Source organism: Hemicordylus capensis, chromosome 10, assembly GCF_027244095.1.
Source record: "Hemicordylus capensis ecotype Gifberg chromosome 10, rHemCap1.1.pri, whole genome shotgun sequence".
Taxonomy (NCBI): domain Eukaryota; kingdom Metazoa; phylum Chordata; class Lepidosauria; order Squamata; family Cordylidae; genus Hemicordylus; species Hemicordylus capensis.
Genome location: NC_069666.1, coordinates 29,349,595 through 29,371,519, shown reverse-complemented (window position 1 = coordinate 29,371,519; position 21,925 = coordinate 29,349,595). Strand labels below are relative to the sequence as shown.

The window sequence follows — 21,925 nt, the reverse complement described above, 5'->3', positions numbered from 1 at the left end:
GGGCTGGCTTCAGCCCAGACTGCCAGCTCCAAGCTCAGGGGCTCCAGCCCCTCGTCCCCGTGTCCCCATCGCCCCCCCGGAGAGTGCAGAGATGTCCTTTTGCGGCGCCTCCTGGGAAAGGCAAGGCTTTCCAGGGAACGGATTAAGGAGCTGCCCCTTGGCTTCACGGCAGGGTTGTTTGCCATGGAGCTCTAGAATCCGCATCCTAGCAACCTGGAATCCAAAGGGGGGCTTAGGACAGAGGGGTGGGGGGGCCCTTTTGGATTCCAGCCTCTAGAGCGGCCGGGCGGGGAAGAAGGACCCTTGGCTGACGAGGGCAGCAAGCCCGCCTGGGAGGTGCCCAAGGTGAGGGACTGGGCAGGTGGAGCCCAGCATCGCCAGCCATGCCCATGCCAGGCCACTCTGGCGTGTGTTCAAGTGCAAGCCTGTGCTGTTGGCCTGGAGTCCTCTTGAGTGTATGGAGGCCAAGAGACGGCCTGCAGGTCCTCTTGTTCACGGCCCCAGGGCTCTGGAAGGGGAACGGGTGGGTTTGTCCTGCCACTGGCCCGGAGCCTGTCAGCTGGTGGGGCTGCAAAGACTCCTGGTCTGGGGATCAAGCGGCTTCTTGGCCAGCCCTGTCCGCTTGGAAATGGGTCCCTAAAGAGATGTACGTCGTAAAGGCACTTCCGGGTTCTTGGCCTCTGAAGGAAACCAGCCTAGGAGGTCTGACGGGGGGGGGGGGATGCCTTGTGAGGTGTTCCGGAACAAACGGCTGTATCTTCACTGAATGCAAACTTGGATTAGAAGGACCACATACCCTAAAGATCTTCAGGAAAGACGTATGGACTGATTCAAATCAAGGTGACAATAGATGATACTCTAGGGCTGATTAATGAATTTAAAAATGACCAGTTTGCTGGGTTTGAGCTCAAATGTGAAATTGCTGATTTAAAAATCCTAGCTTCATGTATGAGGTCTGAACTGGCAGCTCACACCAAACTAAAATCCAGCTAGTTGTTACTCACAGCTAACTGGAAAGGCTGTGTGTTGTGTGTAAAACTTAGTTGGGGTGGGGGGGGTGCAGCTTGCGAGAAGGCGCGCTCCAGTTTCTAGTCCATCTGGGCCTTGCACTGTTTAGGCCCCTGGAGCGATCAAGCAGCCCAACCACTTACACAAGTTTCTGCTGCCAAATGGTTTCCCAGCACTCTACGTGCCCTTTCTCAGCCTGAGGCCTTCTGGCAGTGGTTCTTCGAGAGGCAGTACACAGCCTCAGTGTTGGAAGGGCTGTGTCTTTACTGGACCATTTCTTGCTGAGTTCTAGTTCACATCATAACAACCCAGACCACAGAGTTGGCTGACATGGTGGCATTAAGGCTGGTTACAGCATGGAAGGTGTCTTGATTCCCACAGTCCCAAATATATGCATCTATGCATGCCTCTGTTCTGTCACCTGAGGGGGTGGATGGGGGAGTTGGAAATTCCTGGGACCCTCTGGGAAATGCACATCAGCCTTCAGAATTAAAATGGGGTCTTCCTGGCAGGGAGCTGGCTTTGTAGAGCCAGAGATGGAGACAAGCATATTCCCTTCTGGGACTGCCAGGTCCTGTCAGCCTCTCTCTTTAAGGACTGCAAAATTAAGTATACCTTTGCTGCTTTGCTGTTTTCTCTGAGGAAGCATTTGTGATGGCATATTTGCCCAAACAGGCAGAATCTTCTTTCTTGGTTGTTCTCGCAGGATTTAGAACTACCCGAAGGCTTAAGCTGCTGCCCAAAGTTGCTTTGGTTTCTGGCCTTTTTCGTCTCCTTTTTGAGCAGAGCTTTTGTCCGCCACTTAGATCACTGCAGAAGCAATGATGAAACTCTGAAATCTCAATCAAAGGCTTACGGAATTAGTAATCCACCATTGCCCTAATTCTTCTCTTCAAATATTTCTGTCTGACAAGAACTTTCCTTCCTTTCCCCAGCCTTTCCTCATGATGAGGGCAGTCGGAAAGGGTTCCTTCCTCCTTTCCCCACTTTGCGTTCCGTGAGCAAAACACTCCTCCTCACATTGTGAAGGGCTCACGGATGCTCTGCCTTTGGAATGGCTTTTTGCAAAATCCTGGTTGTCTACCGTCAGAATAAAAGTGTTTTGTATCCTATCAGTGTTAGTTCATGAAGACAGACAGGAAATCATAATATTAAGGGGGTTTTTTTGGTCCATGCCGTTCATCTGACCACTTGAGTGAACTGCCAGATGAACGGCATGGACCTTAATATTATGATTTGGTTAGGCTGTGAATGTGAGGTTTGTTTTCCTTACTGCTTCATGCTCTCTACTTCTCAAGCCCTGTTACAGGGTTTAGTTTCCTTTAGATGAGAGAACACTGAAGGCTTTGTAAAGCTTGCCATACAAATATCCAAGCAGAGCCCTTTAAAGTAAGCACGACTGACTACAGAGATTTATTTCCTGCTTTTCAACAGTAGTTCTCAAGAGTGGTTTACAAAGAAAAAGAGAAATAAGATGGCTCCCTGCCCCCCAAAGGGCTCACCATCTAAAATAAACATAAGGTAGGCACCAGCAGCAACCACTGGAGGGATGCTGTTCTGGGGCTGGAGACGGCCAATTGCTCTCCCCTTGCTAAACAGAAGAGAGTCACCACTTTGAAAGGTGCCTCTTTGCTCCTTTAGACTCCTAAAAGGAAGCATTGGAGTCCCAGAGAGCAACTGGGGCTGGCCCCCAGAGCTGTGCATCTCAAACACACAAACAATTTTTTCAAAAGAGATGGTAAGCAAGCTGGATCATGAATTGTTACCAAAAGAGTTCCATCCTTTTGGTAACACATAATCGAGGTTTTTGCACACGTAGTTAGAATTAAAGGTGTTTACACTTTTGCCAACATGAGTTTAGGAACAGGGAGGGGGGGCAGCAAAGTGGACTCACCATTTGAAATGTGTTCCAAATTTCAGTCGTAGAACTGGCACATTTGAAATGCTTGCAAATATTTGTTTCAGCTGCCCCCGGGTAGCTTTAGATTATAACAGACTGTGGCTCTCAGTGGCAAAAGCACCCAAATGTGTTTCCCTTTAGGCTGGTGACCACGGGAAGCTGAGCTGAAGCAGCAGCCAAACTGGGCTCTGGTTCTGGAGACCCCGAAGTTCAGAGCTCAGCTTCTCCTGAGGCTGGCCAGAAAGACTCCAGCTGAATTACCGAGCCATTTTGGAAGGGCGGGATACAAATCAAATAAATAATAATAATAACTTGCATCTGCTCGGAAAGACTGGCCTATTCGATAAGCAACACTCCCCAGAACTTCCTTTGGAGGCTTGAACAAAGGAGCCGTTCGCCAGAGGCCCTGCCTGCTTGCACTTTCCTGCTCTTTCACAAAGCCTGAACTTCCTTCCTGTCACTGTGGAAATCAAGCAGGCCTTCTCCGGTGGTGTGGGGGCTTTGCAGCTAAAAGCATGCTCCCTTCAGCTCCTCTTCTGCTCGCTAGACAGAACCATTGGTCTTCTCGCAAGATAACATTGGCATTTGGCAGAAATCTTGCTAGCGAAAACAAACCACCTCTTGCAAAACTCCCAGGATAGTTTTAGAAACAACAAAAATGGGTGGTTACTTTTGCCCACTTCCAAGAGGAAAGCAGGGAGAAAAATGACACCTTGGTATGTTGCTACATTTCCCAGAGAGCAGCAGAATATTGCGGTTGAATATTAATCCTGGACGGTGCCACTGTGAAGGGTAACCACCAAATAACTGCTAAAAAGCCAGGCTGGCTTTCCGGGCAAGTTCTGTTGAAATGGTCAAACTTGCTGTCAAAAAATATGGGCTGGGCAGAGGTGCGGGTAACAGAGGCACATCTGCAGCACTGGCTCCAGCTACTAGGCTGAGGCTTCCAGCACCAAACTGAGAGTGTAAGAAACAGCAGCAGGAGGTGGGCTGGGGCCCGGGGCTGAAACTGTACGCAGCAGGGGCTGGCTTCAGTCTGCTAACAGGTTTAATGTAGGTTCAGGGTGCAATGGCATGCATAGTTGTATTTATTTCTTACCAAAATTCCTGGTGAACCATTGTGTTTGTAAATTTGAAAGAGGGCAAACTCAGAATATCTTAGTGAAGGCATCACTCGCCTGCATCGCGTGATCCTGGGCATGCCGTCGGAATCCCCCCCACCCACCCACCCACCCACCCACACCCCACCAGCTCAGTGATAGCACAGCTGCTCTGCACACAGGAGTCCCAGGTTCAATCCCTACCAGCACCTCCAAGAAGAGCTGGGAAAGATCTCTTCCTGAAGCGTGTGTGTGTGTGTGGTCTGACTCAGTATGAGGCAGCTCCCTATGTTCTTAACTTCTCATGGTCCCCACTTCAGTTGATGACCGGAGTCTAACTCCCGCATGCCTTCTGACAATTCCAGACTCTTAGTAATATTACTGGGAGGGTGCCCTGCCCCAGTGGGAGATTTGTGTGCAGCTGGTGCCAGGTGCCATCCCTGGCAGCACATGTGCGCACACACACACACGTGTGCAGAGAGAGAGAGAAAATGTCGGCAGTGGGTCAAAGTCATGCCAGAAGTCTAGGCTGTGACACTGTATGTCAAGAAGAGAGCCAACCAGAGGCCGTCATTGCTGGCAACTGAGCTGAGAGGATTTTGTTAGTTCACAATGTTATATAGGAAACTAACTCCAATTCAAACTGTGCAAATACAATCCAATATCTTGATATTTTATTTATTTATTTATTTATTTATTACATTTATATCCCGCTCTTCCTCCGATGAGCTCAAAGGTCACGGTTTTCTTTATCCTCACAACAACCCTGCACGGTAGGTTAGGCTGAGAGAATCATTACTGGCCCAGAGTCATGCAGCAAGTATCATGGCTGCATGGGGATTTGAACTCGGGTCTTCCCAGTCCTAGTCCAGCACTCTAACCACTACGTTATGCTAGCTCTTGCCTGGATACATTCTAATTCAGCCATCTGGTTGCTTCCCTTTGAAGTGCCTCACTGAAGAACGATGAAAATCACCATGATGGCAGCAGAGTGGCACAGAAGACGCAGGTGCTCCCCTCTTGGTTTCTGAACACTGATCTGATCTGAGGTTTGTGTCCATTTATTCTTTGGGTAGAGACTGATCTGTTTGCTGCTGCTGGCTGGAGAGAATCCAGTTGGTGTTGGAGGTGGGCGAGCAAGTGAAGGAGCCCCTCTTGATGGTGGCCATGTTGGCTAGCCCCTGCCGTAGTAGTGTTACCTGAGGGCACCTGGAGTCAGCCTTGGCATCTGGTGGGGGGGGGGTGCCTGTTGGTTCCGGATTTGGAAAAGGAATAAAAATGGCCTTTCCCCACCAGATGGCGCCATTGTGTAACATCATTACTGTGTGCAACTCCCCAAAACTGACACAGTTGATGATTGGTCAAAATGGGGGTCATGCAGGTTCCATCATGATAGAAAGTGCTTGGAAAAGGCCAGGTGAGTGGAGAGAGTCAGTCTTGGGCCAGCCAGTGGTGTTTGGAAATCTTGCAGAACTTTAACCAGGCAAGGTTCTTGAATCAGCAGGGAGATCAGAGAAGTGGGATGTACCAGGCCTTCACCAGCTTGATCAGAATTTTTATTTATTTTATTTTTTACATTTCTATCCCGTTCTTCCTCCAAGGAGCCCAGAGCGGTGTGCTACATACTTACGTTTCTCCTCACAACAACAACCCTGTGAGGTAGGTGAGGCTGAGAGGGAAGTGACCCAGAGTCCCCCAGAGTCAGAAGCACAGCATTGGAGGCTGGGCTGGGCCTGCTTCCGCCCACTGGATTGCAGCTTTTCTGCTGCTCCGGCAGGAAACGACTCAAGGCTTGATTGTCTGGAAGAACGTTGCAGAGAAGAGAATAGCAACTCCATCCAAACCATCATTTTTATTGATTCTCTCCAGGAAAAAACTTCATGGTCTCTTTCTTTCCCCCTGCTGTTTGCTTAGAACATTTTCATTTTATTCAATTGGCCTTTTAAAACTATATTGCACGCCATCTTGGCCAGTTATATGCAGAGTACTGAGCCATCTTTAGCATCCCTTCCACAGGGACAACTGACAGCAGAATAGCTTTGTTGGTCTGTTGTAGAAAAACCCACCCAAGGATCTGATGAGCAGAATCTGGCCTGAGACAGTCCATGGAACTACTACAAGTGTGTTTGAGGTGCCACAAGACAGCTCTCTGGTGTTTCCTTCAGCCTCTGTTTCTCTGTATTCTGCTGCAGTTGTCTGTCAAGTTGAGGGGTGTGTGTGTGTGTGTGTGTGTGTGTGTGTGTGTGTGTGTGTGTGTGTGCAGAGTGATATAAACACACATGTCCAAGCAACAAAGACTCTCCTATTAAGCAGAAATCAGTGAATATAGGGTGGGTGAAACAGGTTAAATGTTTGACCATCCACGGAAAAATGTTGATGTTGAGAGCCAAATTGCCATGGCTGGTTTAGACTTCGACATGAAGCCACTGATGCCGAATAACAGCTGCAAGCTTCTGCAGAGGTTGTGCACAAGTCATATCTTTGAAAAATATTTTGTCACCTGAAGGGAGCATCTTGGGTGCATGCCACTTTTGGCCAAAGAGCACTCATGAAGAGGATGACTGAAGCAAAACTTGTGCTGTACTATTACTCGAATTCATAAATGTCAACTTAGCACTGGCCCAAACCAGACAGATACCATGTGAAAGACACAGAGAGACTCTGGCAAGTTGGGGTCAAAGTCACTCTACATTTTGCAGGAGATGCTGCTTTTTAAAAAGCAGCCGGGGGGGGGCTTGGACTGGAGGGGGGCAGTAACTAACTGCCCCTCATAGCTGAGCCAGGAGGCACCTTTTAGAGAGGCGGCTTTCTTCTGTGTAGCAGGAGAGCAACTGGCCCAGCACAGCATCTCTCCAGTGGAGGATGCTGGCGTCTTCCTTAGATTTCTTTCTTTCTTTCTTAGATTTCTATACTACCCTTCCAAGGATGGCTTAGGGCGGTTTACACAGAGAATAATAAATAAGTAAGATGGCTCCCTGTCCCCAAAGGGCTCGCAATCTAAAAAGAAACACAAGACAGACGCCAGCAGCAGCCACTGGAGGGATGCTGTGCTGAGGGTGGAGAGGGCCAGTTACTCTCCCCCTGCTAAATAAAAAGGATCACCACGTTAAAAGGTGCCTCTTGGCCCAGTGAGCAAGGATTTGTCTGTGTCAACGACTTTGAGAACTTTTGTTGAAAAGTGGTATATATATAGTGGTGGTGGTGGCAGTCATAGATAGTAACAGCAGCATGCGGGAGGGGGATTGACTTGCACTGTTTCCTCAGTCAAAATTGATGTTGCAAGCCCCACTGGGGGGAAAGGCAGGGGACCCTGTTGTAGTCTCCCCCCCCCCCGCTCCACGTATGTATATCTTGGTAAGAGCAGCTTGGTGGGGGGAGAATTTTGATCAGAAAATGAGGACAGGAAAGGGTGCCGCTGCCCCCCCAGTGCCACCAATATGCCCCCAGCTGCTTTTAAAAGTGTTCTGGGGCATCTGAGAGTGGGTTGCCTGCATCATGTTGTTTGGCCCTTCAGCGCAGGCATCTGAGAGAGAGCAACGCCGGGGCCAGGGGGGTGACTTCTTCTGGGCTGCCAATGTCTCCGATGTACGGAGGGCTGGGTCTGAGCAACTCCTCCGGGGGCTTAGTTTCCAAAAGAGCAAGTCCCTCCCTCCCTGGGGGGCAATCGACCTTGAGTGTCCAAAGCGGGGATGGGAGGAGGTCTGTCTTGTGCAGCTTCATCCCTTGGAACATCTTGCCCAGCACTCTTCCAGGCAAAGAGCTCCTCCTTCGCAGACGAAGCTCCTGTCTTGCTGCCACTCTGCAAGCCAGCCAGCCGCTGGTGCTGAAAGGCGAATTGCAGGCCAGGTTGGGGGCAGTCATGGCGGCTTTCCATTTCGGACTCCTCAGCTGAAAGTGACTCGGGAGGATCCGCATGTGAGGTGTGCCTTGTGGTGGGGGCCCCTGGATTGGGCCCCCTGAGGGGCCTCAGTGCCTCTGCAGCCCCCTCTCCACCTCTGTGAGATCTTCGGGACATTTTGCAATGTCACATTAGAAAGAGGCCAAAAGTAATTACATTTTTAAGATTAATTGTACAACTTAACATTTATATGGCAACCTCAAAATGTTTGTTTGTTTATGCCATTTGTTAGTTTGTTTTCCCACAGATGTACTTGAAGTAAGGTACATAAAACTGACAATCTATAAAACGAAACTACTAAAATTCTAAAACCCTAAAAAGTAAAATAAAAAAATATATAGAAACAGTTTGCAAAATAGTAATTCAACTGCATCAACCCCCGCAAATCCTTAAAACAGGAAAGAAAGAAAAAGTCTTAAGCTGGCACCTAAAAGGTCACCCAGGAGGTCACCTCCCAGATCTGTCTGAGGAGCTAGTTCAGGAGCTGAGATGCCACCACTGGAAAGTTCCACTTGTGCCCCCCCCACCACTTTGCCTTACCAGGTGGGGACCACTAAGAGTTGCCAACATCCCACTGCCTGAATAAGGGACACGAGGCAGGGACGATGCAGGAGGAATTGGGAGCTGGAGTGCTGTCTGTGTTTTGACCACTTTCAACTTAAACAATGGTGTAAGTTACAATTTAGGGGCATAGGAAGCTGCCATATACAGAGTCAGGCTACTGGTCCATCTAGCTCAGTATTGTCTACACAGACTGGCAGCAGCTTCTCCAAGGTTGCAGGCAAGGTTGCATCTCCTATCTTGGAGAAGCCAGGGAGGGAAGCTGGAACCTTCTGCATTCTTAGATTGCTTCTTGATATAACCCAGGTTAGCCAAACTGGGCATGATGTCATTTTGTTTTCTAGAAAGAGATGCATTGTTAGCCAGTAAAAATAGGTTTCACCCATGAGCACTGTCTAGGAATCATCACTTGCATGATTTTCATGATCCCGATACCTGGATAATGCAAAGGTGGCCCGTCATTGATGGCTGTGAATGTTTTCGTTGGTGGCCCCAATATGGGACTGTTGGCAACCCTAGGCCTGCAGCCCACCAGGACGACAGACGACTCTGGGAGGGAGGGAGAAGGGAAAGGAGCTGCTGGAGCTCATGAAGGATTTCATGATTAGTGGAAAATAATGGGTTTGATCTGAGCCAGAGGCTCTTCCCATTACCTGAAAAGAGGGAGCAAATGGCATCCCATAAGGGACAGACCACTGGGTTGAAATAAGGGACTGTTAGTAACTGTAGGGCCAGTGTTCCCTGGCACAGGGATTCCCAGATGGTGTTGACTACAACTCCCATCATCCCTAGCCAAAAGCCGCTGCAGCTGGGTGTGCTGGGAGTTGTAGTCAACAACCTCTGGGGATCCCTGTTACAGGGGACACTGGTGGGACCCCCAGAGAAGGGCCTCTGAGGAGGGTCTTAGAGGTCCGTTAGCTGCCTGTGGTCCACGTACTCCATCTTGGGGGCCCTTTGGCAGGTCAGTACTATTATCCTCGCTGTCTTGCAGAGTGAGGGTGGGGGGGGGTGGCTTCCATAAGCCTGGCCTGCACCACCCCTCTGTCCATCAGCTGCTGAGGCCATTTGTTCTCTGCCTGCCTCCGGTAGTGGGTCCCAGCCAGCTCCTCCTCGTTGCCACTGTGTGACTCCCATGGCTAAGGAGGTGCATTATGCCACAAACTGCCCATCGACTAACCAGGGGTCATGGGCTGCAGCAAGTCCAGGCTGCTGCTCAGATGCTGGGAAACCATGATCCTCATTTGTCCTTTCAGTGATCTCACTCTCCTACGTTCAGCAACGAAATTGCCTAGAGAGGAAAGGTGTGGAATGGCTTTCCAGTGAGAGATTCACCCTTCAGGAAGGTCTGTGGAGGCACCTTTCAGGTGTACACAGATCTCCTCATCCAGGGGCCTCCAGGGCTGTTGATGCCCTGATGGGTTCTAGTCCCTCCTTGGACACAGACTCTAGGGCCAATTCAATCTTTACTGCAGTCAAAAAGCAGCAAAACAAGAGAAAAGGAGAAATACATTTGCATGAAATATTCACACAACACTAACTCAAATAATTTAAACAGAAACTACCAACTTACAACAGACTCTAGGAGCTAAAAACAAAAACAAAATTTGGCTACTTGATAAGTCACAGGAGAATCCTTATCATTTAAAAGAAAATTAACATAGACGTCATCTGACTGTCCTGGAAATCTCAATATGGGTAAAATCAGGTCAAGTGAATCAGGTGAACATCGAAAGAGGACCTGGAGTATTGACTCAATCCCGCCAGAACCACAAGGACATGGGCATTGCGAAATCTGCATGTGATGGATTCTACCTTCCGGTGGTGCTGAGAGAAGGCATTAAACTGGGCCCTGGAAAAAGCCCAACTATGTTTTAAGTAAATAATTATTATAAGTAAATAAATAGAACTATTACAAGTAAATAATTAATTCTACCGAAATGAAATTGTTTTTTGGAGTCTTAGTAGATTTCAACTGATTGTTTAATGGGGTCGGGTCACTGTTGGATATTATCAGCCAATAGGTTCCCTTGAGGGATTGGGAGCATCCTGCTCTCTGTACAAGGCAATAAGCCTCCCAGCCCTCAACTGGAGTGGAACCAGCCATACGGGTTAAACCAGAATCGGAAAGCCGCCCCCTGCCCCCCGGAAGACTCTTTATTCTTGATAGCTGAAATGAATTGCTGCCAGGTTTCCAGAGACAGCTCATCCCGCCCCTCTTCCATAAAATGTTGTAGTGTCTTTTCTGACAGCACGAGGTCAGAACGGACACCAGCCTGCAGGGCGAGCCACTCCCATCGTGGAAGCAACATCTCCTTGCATCGCACGCGGGCGGCCCTTGAGGATCCGGTGCAGGATTGCCCTGCTCAGAGCGCCCTTCCGTCTGGAGGCTCCAGGAGGGGGAGAGGCAGCCCCCTCCCTGTGGTCTCCCTGAGAAGTGTGAAGCCCACCCCCCTTTTTAAAAAGTTTCAGAGAACGAGGAAATCTCTGGTTGACATCTTGGCTGCTTGCTTGCTTGCTTGGCTGCTCCACTGCTCAGCGGTCGGGCTGCATTTTCCTTAACGTGGGTCTGTATCCTGTCCACTTCAAGGGGGCTTGCACAGGAGAACTTCCCCGGAGTTGTGCCTCATCTTCACTACGGGGAAGAGTTGCTGCTCTGGACGTGGCACCTTCAGGCACCGAATGGCCCTGGGTCAGCAAAGGCAGCTTTCTTCCAGGTTGGAGCCTTGGATCAACTCTGTGGGGTGAAGCTCCTCCGCACTCCCTTCCAACCACTTAGTTTTCTAAATGGCAGCCCTGCTTGTCTCTGATTTACTGTTTATTCCGTGGGATGCAAAAGCAGATGCTCTCTGTCGTGCAAACTGACTATGTTGTTGTAAACCACCCGGTTTGGGGCGGTCTCCAGAGCCGACTGAGAAATAAGCAAGTGGGAAGGAAGTTTCCTGGGAAAGCGCCCCCCCCCCCCGCTTTCAGTGGCCGGTCGCGCTCTCCCCAGGCCTGCTTGGAGGTGTTCTTTTTCCATGCCCAAGTCCATGTGATCTCGAGATGGCTTGATTTCTTTTCCTCCCATCGACTCCACCCGTGTCTTATCTCTGGCCAGTCTGGTGAAATAAGAGGCCTCTTGAGAGAGCATTTCCCTGCCGCTCTGGCTAGCAGCGGGGCATGGCCACACCATGGCGGGAAGCGGCCAGCCTTGCCCTCTCTCTCTCTCTTGCCGCCGCCTCCTCCTTCCTTGCTCAACAAGAAGCAGCTTCTCTTGCTCTAAATCAGGGTCCGCACCCACTTCCCCCGTGAATTGTGGAACTGGGAATGCTGCGCAACCTGAAACAAGTTTCACGGGTGAGAGCGCAATTTTTCCCCCCACATCGATCGTCCACTCTCCCTCCAAGGAGATGCTGCCAGGGAGGGAACTGGGAACCCCCTGCTCTTCCCCGAGCAGCAGCAGCAGCAGCAGCAGCTCTATCCCCTGAGGGGAGTACCTGACAGTACTTACCCCAGCGCTGGACTGGGGGCACCGAGAGGGCAGGGGAAGGCATGGGGGTGGAATGGAGGGCAGCATGGGGCCTGCCGGGGGGGAGCCTTCGTTGCCGCCGAGTGGGGTGGGGCGCGCTGGGGGGGGGCTATGCCCCTTGGGCCAGTCCCGCCTGGCTCCCCCCAGTCATCTGCAGCCCTGGACCAGTCGTGCTTGCTGCTACCACAAGAGCAGCTCGCCTGGTGGGATCTGAGCTCCGGCCTCCCCAGTCCGAGTCCAGCGCTCTCACCACTCCACCCGCTTGAGCGGAGCCGCTCCTCCGAGGGCAAAGCCTTCTGCCCCAGCCCGCCAGGCGGGGCAGTGAGTGGGGCCCGCCTGCCAGGAGGCCAAGCCCGAGCAGGGGCGCAAGCCCGAACCAGCAGGCAGCCTCCTCCAGCGGCGGCGGCGGTCCCTTGGGCCCGGGCACTGGACCCTCCACGTGTCCCCTGCGGCGGGGCGGGGGTCTCTTCCCCGCACCCTGAGCCGCCCGCCTGCTCCCTCCCCCGGCGGGACCCCCCCTCCTCCTCCTCGCAGCCCCACCAGCCCCAGCCAGCCGAGAGGGAGCCGCCGAGCGAGGCGAGCCCCGGCCTTGAGCCGGACGCCCAGCCCGCCTCTCCTGGCTGGCTGGCGGGGGCGGAGCAAGCCCGCTGGCCCAGCCGCCTGCCAGCCTTGCCGGGGGTCACGCCGGCGGGCGGAGCGGCCCGAGGGGGGCGCCTGCTGCCCTGCCCGCCCGCCGCCCCTGGAGGCCGGGCGGGTTCCTGCCTGCCCGCCGCGGAGAAGAGGAGCGCCCACTGGGCTGGCGGCTGCTCCAGCAGTGCGGCGGCCGGCTGGCCGTCCGAGCTTGACCAGTGGAACTTCCGTGGCCGCCGCCGCCGCCGGGCCTGCCCCGTGCTGAGCTGAGCAGGGCTGCTCCACCTCCGGCTTGGTAAGGAGAAGAAGGTCGGCCGGGCGGCGGGCCAGGAGGGCCCCGACCTGCCCTCGGCTGCTGCCTGCAGAGACCACCCGGCCAAGGGCCATTCCCGGGGCGGCGGCAGCAGCAGCAGGAGTGCCCAGCAACCCCCCCCCCGTCCTGGAAAGTTGCTTCCCCCCCCTCCCCGCAACTTCGGGACAGAAGCCCCTCGCCGGCCCTCGACTGAGCGGCCAGCTGCAGCAGCCGCAGCCCCGGCTTGTGTCGCGGCGGGTGGGGGCGGCTGTCGGTTTCCTCCTTCCCTGGAGCGAGAGCAGCCGAGAGGTGGGGGTGGGGTGCTGCTGGTCAGCAAGGAGCACCGCGCCGCTGAGCATGTGCAGAGCGCCGCCACCGCCTCCGCGCAGAGGCGCCGCTGGCTGGGCCGGCTCGCTGCCTCCCGGCCCCGCCTCCGGCTCGGCCCCGCTCCCTCCCCGCCCCCGGCGGCGGCCTGGAGGCGGGCAGTCCGCCTGTCCTTGCTCCTGCCAGGCCGGCCCGCCCGCCGCGGCGGCGCTGCTCGTTGGGAGGCGGAGGAGCTGCGCAAGCTGAGCCGCCGCCGCCGCCGCTGCTGCTTCCCGCTGCGGAGTGGAGGTGCGAGCCCGGAGGCTGAGGTTCGCCTAGGGCGGGCAGGGCGAAGGCGGCGGCCCCGGCCCCGGCCCCGGCCCCCGGGTCGCCTGCCGATTGCTGCGTTCCTGAGTATGAGCAGAGCGCCCGCAGGGCCCGGCCGCCGCCGCCGCCGCCACCTGTTCTCGTCGGGAGTGCGGGGGGTGGGCGAGCAGCGCTTGCCGCGAGGGTTAGGCTGAGGCGTTGCGCCAAACCCCCGGGGGAGGAGGAGGAGGAGCCCCCCGCGCGCCCCTCTGCTGAAGAGTTCTGTGCCGCTCCCAAGCTGGCCCCCGCGCGCCGGGCTGCTCCTGGCGGCCCGGCTCAGCGGCACCCTCCGGGGGCCGGGAGAGGCGGCGGCGGCGGCTTCTTCCTCGCGAGGGTCTCCCGCCTCTGCTCTGGGCTCCTGCCGGCGGCTAAGTTCGGAGAGGCAGGAAAGGGAGCACCCGCAGCCTGCCCGTGGCGCGGGGCTCTCGGGAAACCTCTCTGTCAGGACGCCGCCGCCGCCGCCGCTTGCCCTTGTCCCTGGAAGGATGGAGGTGCCCTTGCGGGGCAAGGGAGTCCTCCTGGCCGCTGGAGAGGAGCTGCTCGCGGCTTGGTGCCGCCGCCGCCCACGGCGCTTGCGGGACTCCTGCTCCAGCCCGGCCCCGCCAGGGCAGCAGGTGGCCTCCCTGCGCCAGCCGCGGCCCCTGAATGCCCGGGCCAGGGGGGCGTTTCATGGGCCGCTGGCCCTGCGGGGCAGCAGCAGCAGCAGCAGGTGTGCCATTCCGGCGGGAGGCGGCTGGGCGTGGGCTGTGTGCCCCCCTCCTGCTTGCACACCCACCTGATGCCCCAGGCATGGCCCGCCCGCCCGCCAGCCCCCACCCCCCCGCTGTGCTCAGGGCGGCTCCCCGTTGCGCCTGCCCCCCCCTTTCTGGAGCAAGGGGCCTTGGCGGCTGCTCCTCTCTCTCTCAGGATCGGGCGCTCCAGCTCGGCGGGGGACTTTGTGAGCTGCCTGCTGAGCAGCAGGGATTCCAGCCGGGCCCTGCAAGCCAGAGTCCAGGCCCCCTGGGTGATTCTGGCTGGATGGTGTCTGTGCTCAGGAGAGCCGGGAGCTGCTGCTGGTCTGGACTGGAGGGCTCAGGAAGCCCCGAGTGCCTGGTGGCTCAGGCGGGTCTCTCTCTCTCGCCCCTCGTTCTTTCGGGGATTCCTGGGATTCCTGGCCTGTGAGCAGCCTGAGTCGTGTCTCCCCCCCCCCTTCCTTTATCCATGAGCCTGTTCTTGCCAAAGGGGGCATCTCTTCCGTATGGGTGGGCGGGGGCGGAGGAGAGGCCTGGCCATTTGCTCCCCCACCCCATTCACCTTGTGCACGGCCTGTGAGGGTGGCGTGCAGTTGGGCGCGCGCGAGAGAGCGAGCTGCTGTGCTGTGGATGCATCTGCTTGGAGAGAGGGACCCCCATTTGCTTGGCGGCAGAGCGGCTTCTTGGCACCCCCCTTGGCATTCCTTGTCGGGTCTGCCAGTTCTGCTCTCTGTAGAGGCAGGCCTGCTCCTCCTGCTCCTGCTCCTCCTCCAGAGGTGTGCGCGGGCTGCCTGCTTTCCGGGAGCCCTGAGAGTGGCCTTCAGAAGGTGCCTCCTCCTTGCTGCCCGTGGCTGGCTGGCCCTGCGAGGGGGAGCAGCTCTGGCAAGGCCTCGACTGGGGAGCAGGCGGCTTCCGTGGCGGAGTGCGAGTCTGCGCGGGTGACTCTCTGGGCGCCCTCCTTGGCTCTCTGCTCGGGGTCCTTAGGGCGGAAATTCAGGCAAGAAGTTCACAACCCACTTTGTGGGGTTTCCAGTCGGTAGATGTTGCTGCTTCCTTGTGGCAAGAGGGACCTCCCTGCCCTGCATCTTTCAGCCCAGGGAGACCTCGGCCCTGTCTGCTGAGGAAGCCGCGGGGATCCAGCGGACTCTGGTGCACCTCGCTGCCTGCCTCGCAGGGAACACCCCGCAGCTCCGTGTCACCGGTGTGGGCACCCCGGATTCCGGAGAAGTTTGTCTGCCGTTCTTGGCTCTCAGGGATAGAGAGATGTATTTAAATGAACTGTTCTGTGTTGAGGGGCAGGGTAGAAATGCATTCACTCGATAAGTGGAGAAGCCCCAGCTATGCCTCTGCGAAGGCACCTCGCCCAGCCCAGGTTCCCTGGAGCACAGTCTGAAAACCTAGAGAAGTCTGATTCCGTCTTCTGCTGGACTTAGCAATGGGACTTTTTCTTTTTTATACGGCTGGAGAGATGTGGCCCTTTGTGTGTGGGGAATCTTGCGCTTAAGGAGCACTTTTTAGCAACTCCTGCTCTTTGAGGTAGGCTGTTTCTGTTCTGAGGTATGTCATAATGTCTGCTGTTAATGGCTACCTTGGAAAGAGCCTCCCAGAAGGGTAGAATTACTGCTTGGGGAAATGGCCCAAAGAGTGATTTAGTAGTGTTTCCTAAGCTGGTCCTATCATGAAGCAGGCATGCTGGGCCTTCACTTTGCGAAGCTGGCAACCGGAGAGCCTCACTGCACATGTGGAGAGCTGTACCGTAAAGTCTTGGGACCCTTAGGAGGACATTAAGAAATGCCTGTTCCTGTGCAGAACCTCCCTGTTTAGAGGCAGTGTATCTGCAAACCAGTTGCAGGGGAGCAGCAGTGGGAGAGGACTCCTGCCTCCCTGCACTGTTTGTGGGCTTCCCATTGGGACATCTGGTTGCCACTATGCACAGCAGGATGCTGGCCTAGATGGACTCACTTTGGTCCTATTTTGGCTCTTAGCTACCCTTCTGGGAGGAGCCAAGATGATCAGAAGAGGCCCATTTCTGGATTCATCGCTTGCCTGAGAGTAGCTTGGTGTTTCTGAGGATCAGGGTCTTCTCCAGGATGGCACAGTCCCTTAGGTCTCCATGGGGGAGACCCACCTGGCTGCCCCTTTGGGGGCTTTACAAATGGCAACCAGAACTTTCCTTATTTCCCAAAGCTTTGCTGGGTTTAGATTCTGCTTGCTGATCTTAAGATTCAAACAAGTTTTTAGACATCTTCAATGTGTAAAACAGAATTATTCATTTATTTATTTTTATTTATTAAAAAATGTAATGTCCCAACACCATTTTCAGTGTTCTCTTTCAAGCAGCTGGATAGATAATGGTGTTTGGACACTGAAATGCATTTGCTCGATTTGGGGAGATCTCTTATTTAATTCTATTTTATGCATTAAAGAGGTCTAAAAAACTTGTTTGAAGAACGGAAGTATGCATATATTATTGCCATGATATTGCCAGTCCTTAAGATTATATATTGATTGTTGTTATTTTGAGGTTGTAAAGATTGTTTGTTTAATGGGAGTATGCAGCCGTGATTTTTATTCTGTGACACCTTAGGAATCAAGTGGTGGTGGGTGCATCTGGGAAACGTATAAAAGCATCCACAGTGGTTTGGGGTTCTTTTGGATGGACACTTAGGGTTTGGGTTGTTTTTTTTTTTAAACTGCAAGTTTTCCTTTTAAGTTGCTTAATTTGAAATAAATGTTAAAACTATGCTATTTATGCTATTAGTTTTTTGTTTAAAATATATTACTGTTTGTTTTAGTGGCATGGACTGGTCTGTGGTGTCTTAAACAAAGACCTTGATAACAAAGCAAATTTAGTGATTTCCCTGCTTTGAAGTTGTGCACACCCTTGAGAAAGTGTTTTTCTCTTTTGACTTGCAAAGCAATGTGTTGCTTGATCACCTGCACTAGAATCTCCTGGCTCACCTCAGCATGTTCCTGCAAAACCTCCCATTGACAAAAGCTCTGGGTTCCTTAAGAAACATCATCTGCAGCTAAACTTTACTTGAGATCCTCTCTGCTATCAGCTTTGTGGCTGTTTTGCTTCTGCGGTTGTACCTGGCACTGCAAATTGGGCTGCTCTTAGAAGAACACAGTTGAAAGGAAGGGAGTGTTGTTTTCCCACAATCCGCAACACAGCCCTGACAGTTGCCAAAGCCTCTTTCCTCTGCATATTTTAAAGGAGGCGGACGAGGTGCATTTTATACAGCAGTTTGTGCCTAGGTTTCAGGGCATGTGCTTGTATGCACTCATTTCCCCTTTAGAGCAGGACCTGTGTCACTTTCAGCAGCTTGCTTGGTAACTTTGGGGCTGTTGGCACAGTGACATTCAAGGTCGGTCACGTTGTGCCACACACACAGTCGATGGTGCCTCTTGCAATAGCTGGTTTACTTGCAAACTGAAGACAGAGAGGAGGTCTGTGAGTGAAATGATTTGATTTGATTGCTGACATGGACAGCCTGCCCCCACCTCGTGGGATAAACGTTCTCACCCAGGGTTCTGTGTGGCGAGGAGCCGAGAAGCAACGTAGCTGCTGCTTTAAAGAATCATGACCAGCCTTTTCTTGTGGAGCAGGCAGCACTCAAAGGAGAAGATTCTGCTGCATGCGCCCTTGTGTGTGAGGTGGCCGGCAGGGCGTTCTCCCTCAAGGAAAGGGCTTGCAGCCCAGGAGCTGGTTCGGCTGTACCTGACCCGCCATCGCTGCAGTGAAAGGAAAAGGTCTGCTTCCGAACAGAGCCCTGAGCTCTGTGAGGCGGTTGCATAAAGCTTGGGGGTGTAACCTTATCCCCGTTTGGTCTGAGGCTGTGGCGTTGAGGACAAAAGCCGGCCCTTCTTGCTGTGACTTGGAGCAGCCAGAATTGGGACTTGAAAGAGTAAGCTGGTGGTGGGTGAGGCCCGCCCCCCCCCCAGCCGGTCCTTGGAAGGCCCTGTGTGCTGCTTGCTTGGGCGGTGTGCAGGGGGCCCTTCCTTTGGGCCCTGCAGTTCCTAGCCCAGGGAAATCTGGTCTGCAGCCTGCTTGGTGGGCTGGAAGGCCCTCTGCTGACAGGTGCTGGTTGTCCGTAGCACTATAACGTGAGCCGTTCACACTTTGTGGCCTGCGTCCGCAAGGTTTATCAACGTTGGGGCCCCAAGGGCCCGTTGGTCAGCCATGTGGTGCTCCTCAGAATGTCTTGGGGCTTCCCTGCTTAGCCAGAAACCTCTCTGGGGCCAGCCCAGGACACACCAGGACCCCAAGGAGCCACATAGTGGGGTGGAAGAGGCGTTCCCCAGGATCCCTTGCGGTGAGGGCGCGTGTCGTGTTGTAGTGGCTAAAATCCTGAGCTGTGGACCAGGAGATGCTGGATTAATTCACTTGATGGTCTCAGGGCAGCCACCATCTCCTAGCTTAATGAAGGGGGTGTGAGTGATTTGTGGGCCATATTCCTGGCTTGAGAAGTCACATCAGCCTATGTGCAGTGAAGTACGCGCATTGCATGCGGCCCCTGCTGGAGCCCTGCTCTGCCCCTGAGCTGCTGGGGACGGTGTGTGTGTGGGGGGGAGCTGCAGTCCATCTCCAGCTGGAGAGCCTCCGCTTGGACACCCCGGAAGTTCTGGGCCGAAACTCCCTGCCAGAGTTGATTGAGCAGGGCTGGCTGCCACGGGCGGCATTCACAGAGGCCTCCACAGCTCTCAGGCTCTGGCGTTGACCAAAAAGGTGACCAGCTCTGGCAGAATGAGGCCATCCTGCACCTCTGCCCCACCACCTCCTCTTGCCTTCCAAGTGTGAATGGACTGAGCAGCGGACTGCAGGGGATGCAAGTGGTAGAGCGGGAACTGCCAGAGAGAGAGAGTGACAAGTCAGGAGAGCAAAGGTTGCTTGACAGGAATGATGCACTTGGTTGGGGAAGGTATGTTGGGTTTGAGTGAATGCTGCGCAGAGGGAAGCTTGGTCTGTCTCGAGGTGGAACATTCTGCTGGCTTTGCTGGGGAGAGCAGCCTTGCTGCGGTTTTGCTCTGGACCTGTGAGCTTGGCCCCCCTCCCAGAACCCTCTCTGTCAGGTGCCAGCCTCTTCTGCCTAACGGAGGGAAGTGGAGCCCCAGCCCTGATGTTTCCTCCTCCAGGTGGCCACACGGTCCTGGTTTTCCAGCCTGGGCCCTGCGGCCTCCGCCCCTGAGCCAGTGGGGGCTTGGCAGTGCTCCGGAATCAAAGGGTGTCCAGCACCACCAGGTCTCCAGCGTGACGATAACTGGAGATCTGGAGGGAACCAAACAAGGGTGTGTGTGTGTCTCTTTCTCTCCAGAGCAAACTTTGGGGAAAGGGGTTTTTCATTTGGATATAGACATATATGGGCTGCTGGTGGAGGTGGAGAAGGGACCATTCTGTGCCCCCTTCCAGGTCGCCAGTGGTGCAGTCTTGCAGGGACCACAGTATCGTGCTTATTGCTTATTGCTCCGTCAACCAAGCCTGGGAATGTGTTGGTGCTCACCGAAAGGGCACCAGCTCCGATTCAAACTCGGGTCCAACGCCCCCGCCCCGGCCCTTTCTCTTGCCTTTTCCGCCCTCCTCTGGCACTGCCTTTCAGGGGGGCTGATGGTGGGGCGAGGCCTTCGTGCTTCCCACTGCCCTCCTGAGAGAACAGCTCCTCTGCCTTACCAGCGTGGGGAGGCAAACACCCCCCCCCACTCCCTGCCATGCCGCCTGCTTGGCCTGAGCACAGCTGAGTCTCAAGCGGGGTGGAGATCTTTTGCCCGGCTGCCCCAGCGGTGCACCTGGACCGCGGCTGGCGGCTGCTTTGGCTTGACTCTGCCACGCGCTCTCTTCTCCCCCTCCCCCTCCCCCTCCCCGCGTATTTGCTGTACTTTGGAAGTTGTTGACCCAGCAACTGCTGTGTCCCCTTTGAGAGTGGAAACATTTCATCCGGCGCTCCAGATTAGCTCACCCTTCGGCCGTTTCTGGTGCATCATTCCCCCTCCTCTTATTGCTGCTGGCAAAGGATCACCCTCAAACCCCCCCCCCCCCGAGAGGAATGCCCTGCCGTGATTTTTCTCATTCTGAACTGGGCTCGTGGAGCGATGCTTGTGTGTGAGCTTCAGCATGGGGTGATGTCCAAAGGGTGTGTATGAGTGAACTGATCCAGAAATTGCCTCAAAGTGACCACAAGGTCGTATGTGTGTTGCTGAGATGCTGTGTGTGGAGCACCTGGAGCATGCAGAATGTGCTCCAAAACTCCTCGAAATGATGGTTAGCAGTTTGTGAAAAAGAAGAAATGGGCAGCCCTATCTTGAGGCGGAGAGAGACGTCAGCCTGCGGGTTTGGGGTGCCATTAAGGGCAGCAAGGTGGGAGACAGGCATGCTGGAATGCTCCCGTATAGACATTTCTCCACAGGTAGAAAACCCGGTAGTGGGGAGAATGGTTCTGCCCTAATCTTCTCCCTGATGGACTAGTTTTCTATCTGTAGGGATTTCCCCACCACCAGCATCACCAACCACCATGGGGAATAGCAGATTTCCCGACATCTTGCTTAAAAGAATCCATGTCCTCGACGCAGGTTGGAGGAGTGGTGCTGAGGAAACCAGGAAAAACCTGCACGCTGCTCTTTCCCCCGCTGAGGAAAACAGCTTGCTAGAGACCCCTCTGTTGTCCTCAATGGGGCAATAGCAGCTTTGGGGCGGGAGGACTTAGACTGGGGCAAATGGGGCAGGGGATGAGTGGAGGACCCCTCCTCCCGCAGTGCCACCGCCCTGATCCGGGTCAGGTGGAGGAAGAAGAGTGCGGCGTCTTTGAGGCGAGAATTGAGGCGTCGGGGCAGAGATCTGATCTCAGCTCCTCCACATGGCCATAGTTGGGCCCTGAAGTGATCCGAGGCCTCTGCTGACTCCATGATGAGCCGTTTCTCCTGGTGAGCTGCTCAAGCCTTTTCTTCCCTGTCGGGTTCCTTCCCGCCTCGCGTGAGGGGTGTGTGTGTGTGTGTGTGTGTGTGTCTGCTGACCGCAAGTCACTGACCGGTGGCTTGCAGGCATGCAGACTGTGAGCCTCTGATGTTGCAGGCTCCGGGGGAAGCTTCGTTTTTGATTGACCACGGAAGGTCCAAAGTCGCTTGCGGCAAACCTGTGAGAGGCACAAAGGTGTGTGTTGGGAGGGGGACTTGGCCATGTTGCTACCAACTGCAGCATTTCCCCCTCTTTTAACCCCTGGCATGTCAGGTGTGACTAAAAGTTGCCTGCAGGGGTTTGCCAGCAGACTGGAGCATTTTCTAATTATACGGTATGTTTGTGAGCTGTTGGCCTTTTTAGTTCAGTCAGTCCTCAGAAGGAAGCCACGGGAATTCCTGAGCAAAGGCGTGCATGGAATTCCTTGAAGTAATGCTTAGTTTTCATTTGCTCTTTGCCTAGAGTAGAAAAATCCGTGCAGTTTGGGTTTAAAGTGTGGTTTGCAAGTGGAATAAAACCTGGAACTAATTCACCTTCCGTGCAAATGCTTGGAAGTTGCACACGCAACTTGCTGGGATCTGTCTAGTTGTCAGCTGGTGCAGCATTTTGGCTAAGAGACTGAGTCAGGAGTCAGGAAAGTTCCCAGTTTGAATGGCAGCTGGGAATGATGGGAGTTGTAGTC

At 54.3% G+C, this 21,925-nt stretch overlaps 1 protein-coding gene and 1 long non-coding RNA gene across 7 annotated transcripts in view; both read left to right on the top strand.

The window, feature by feature from the left end:
* Positions 1–283: 283 nt before the first annotated feature.
* On the top strand, positions 284–6,712 carry LOC128334949 (uncharacterized). The gene is made up of 3 exons (XR_008311457.1): positions 284–345; positions 4,957–5,057; positions 5,610–6,712. It is a non-coding gene; the product is annotated as an uncharacterized LOC128334949 (long non-coding RNA).
* Positions 6,713–12,760: 6,048 nt separating this feature from the next.
* The window catches only part of CGNL1 (cingulin like 1), a 69,084-nt gene continuing 59,919 nt past the window's right edge, over positions 12,761–21,925 (top strand). For 2 of the 6 annotated variants that reach the window (XM_053272532.1, XM_053272531.1), the window contains exon 1: positions 13,395–13,509. The gene's annotated coding sequence lies outside the window, so the exon portion shown is untranslated. Of the gene's footprint in view, positions 12,901–13,393; positions 13,530–15,541; positions 15,834–21,925 lie in introns of those variants that run through there. The other 4 variants (XM_053272529.1, XM_053272527.1, XM_053272528.1 and 1 more) reach the window with 4 other exon arrangements.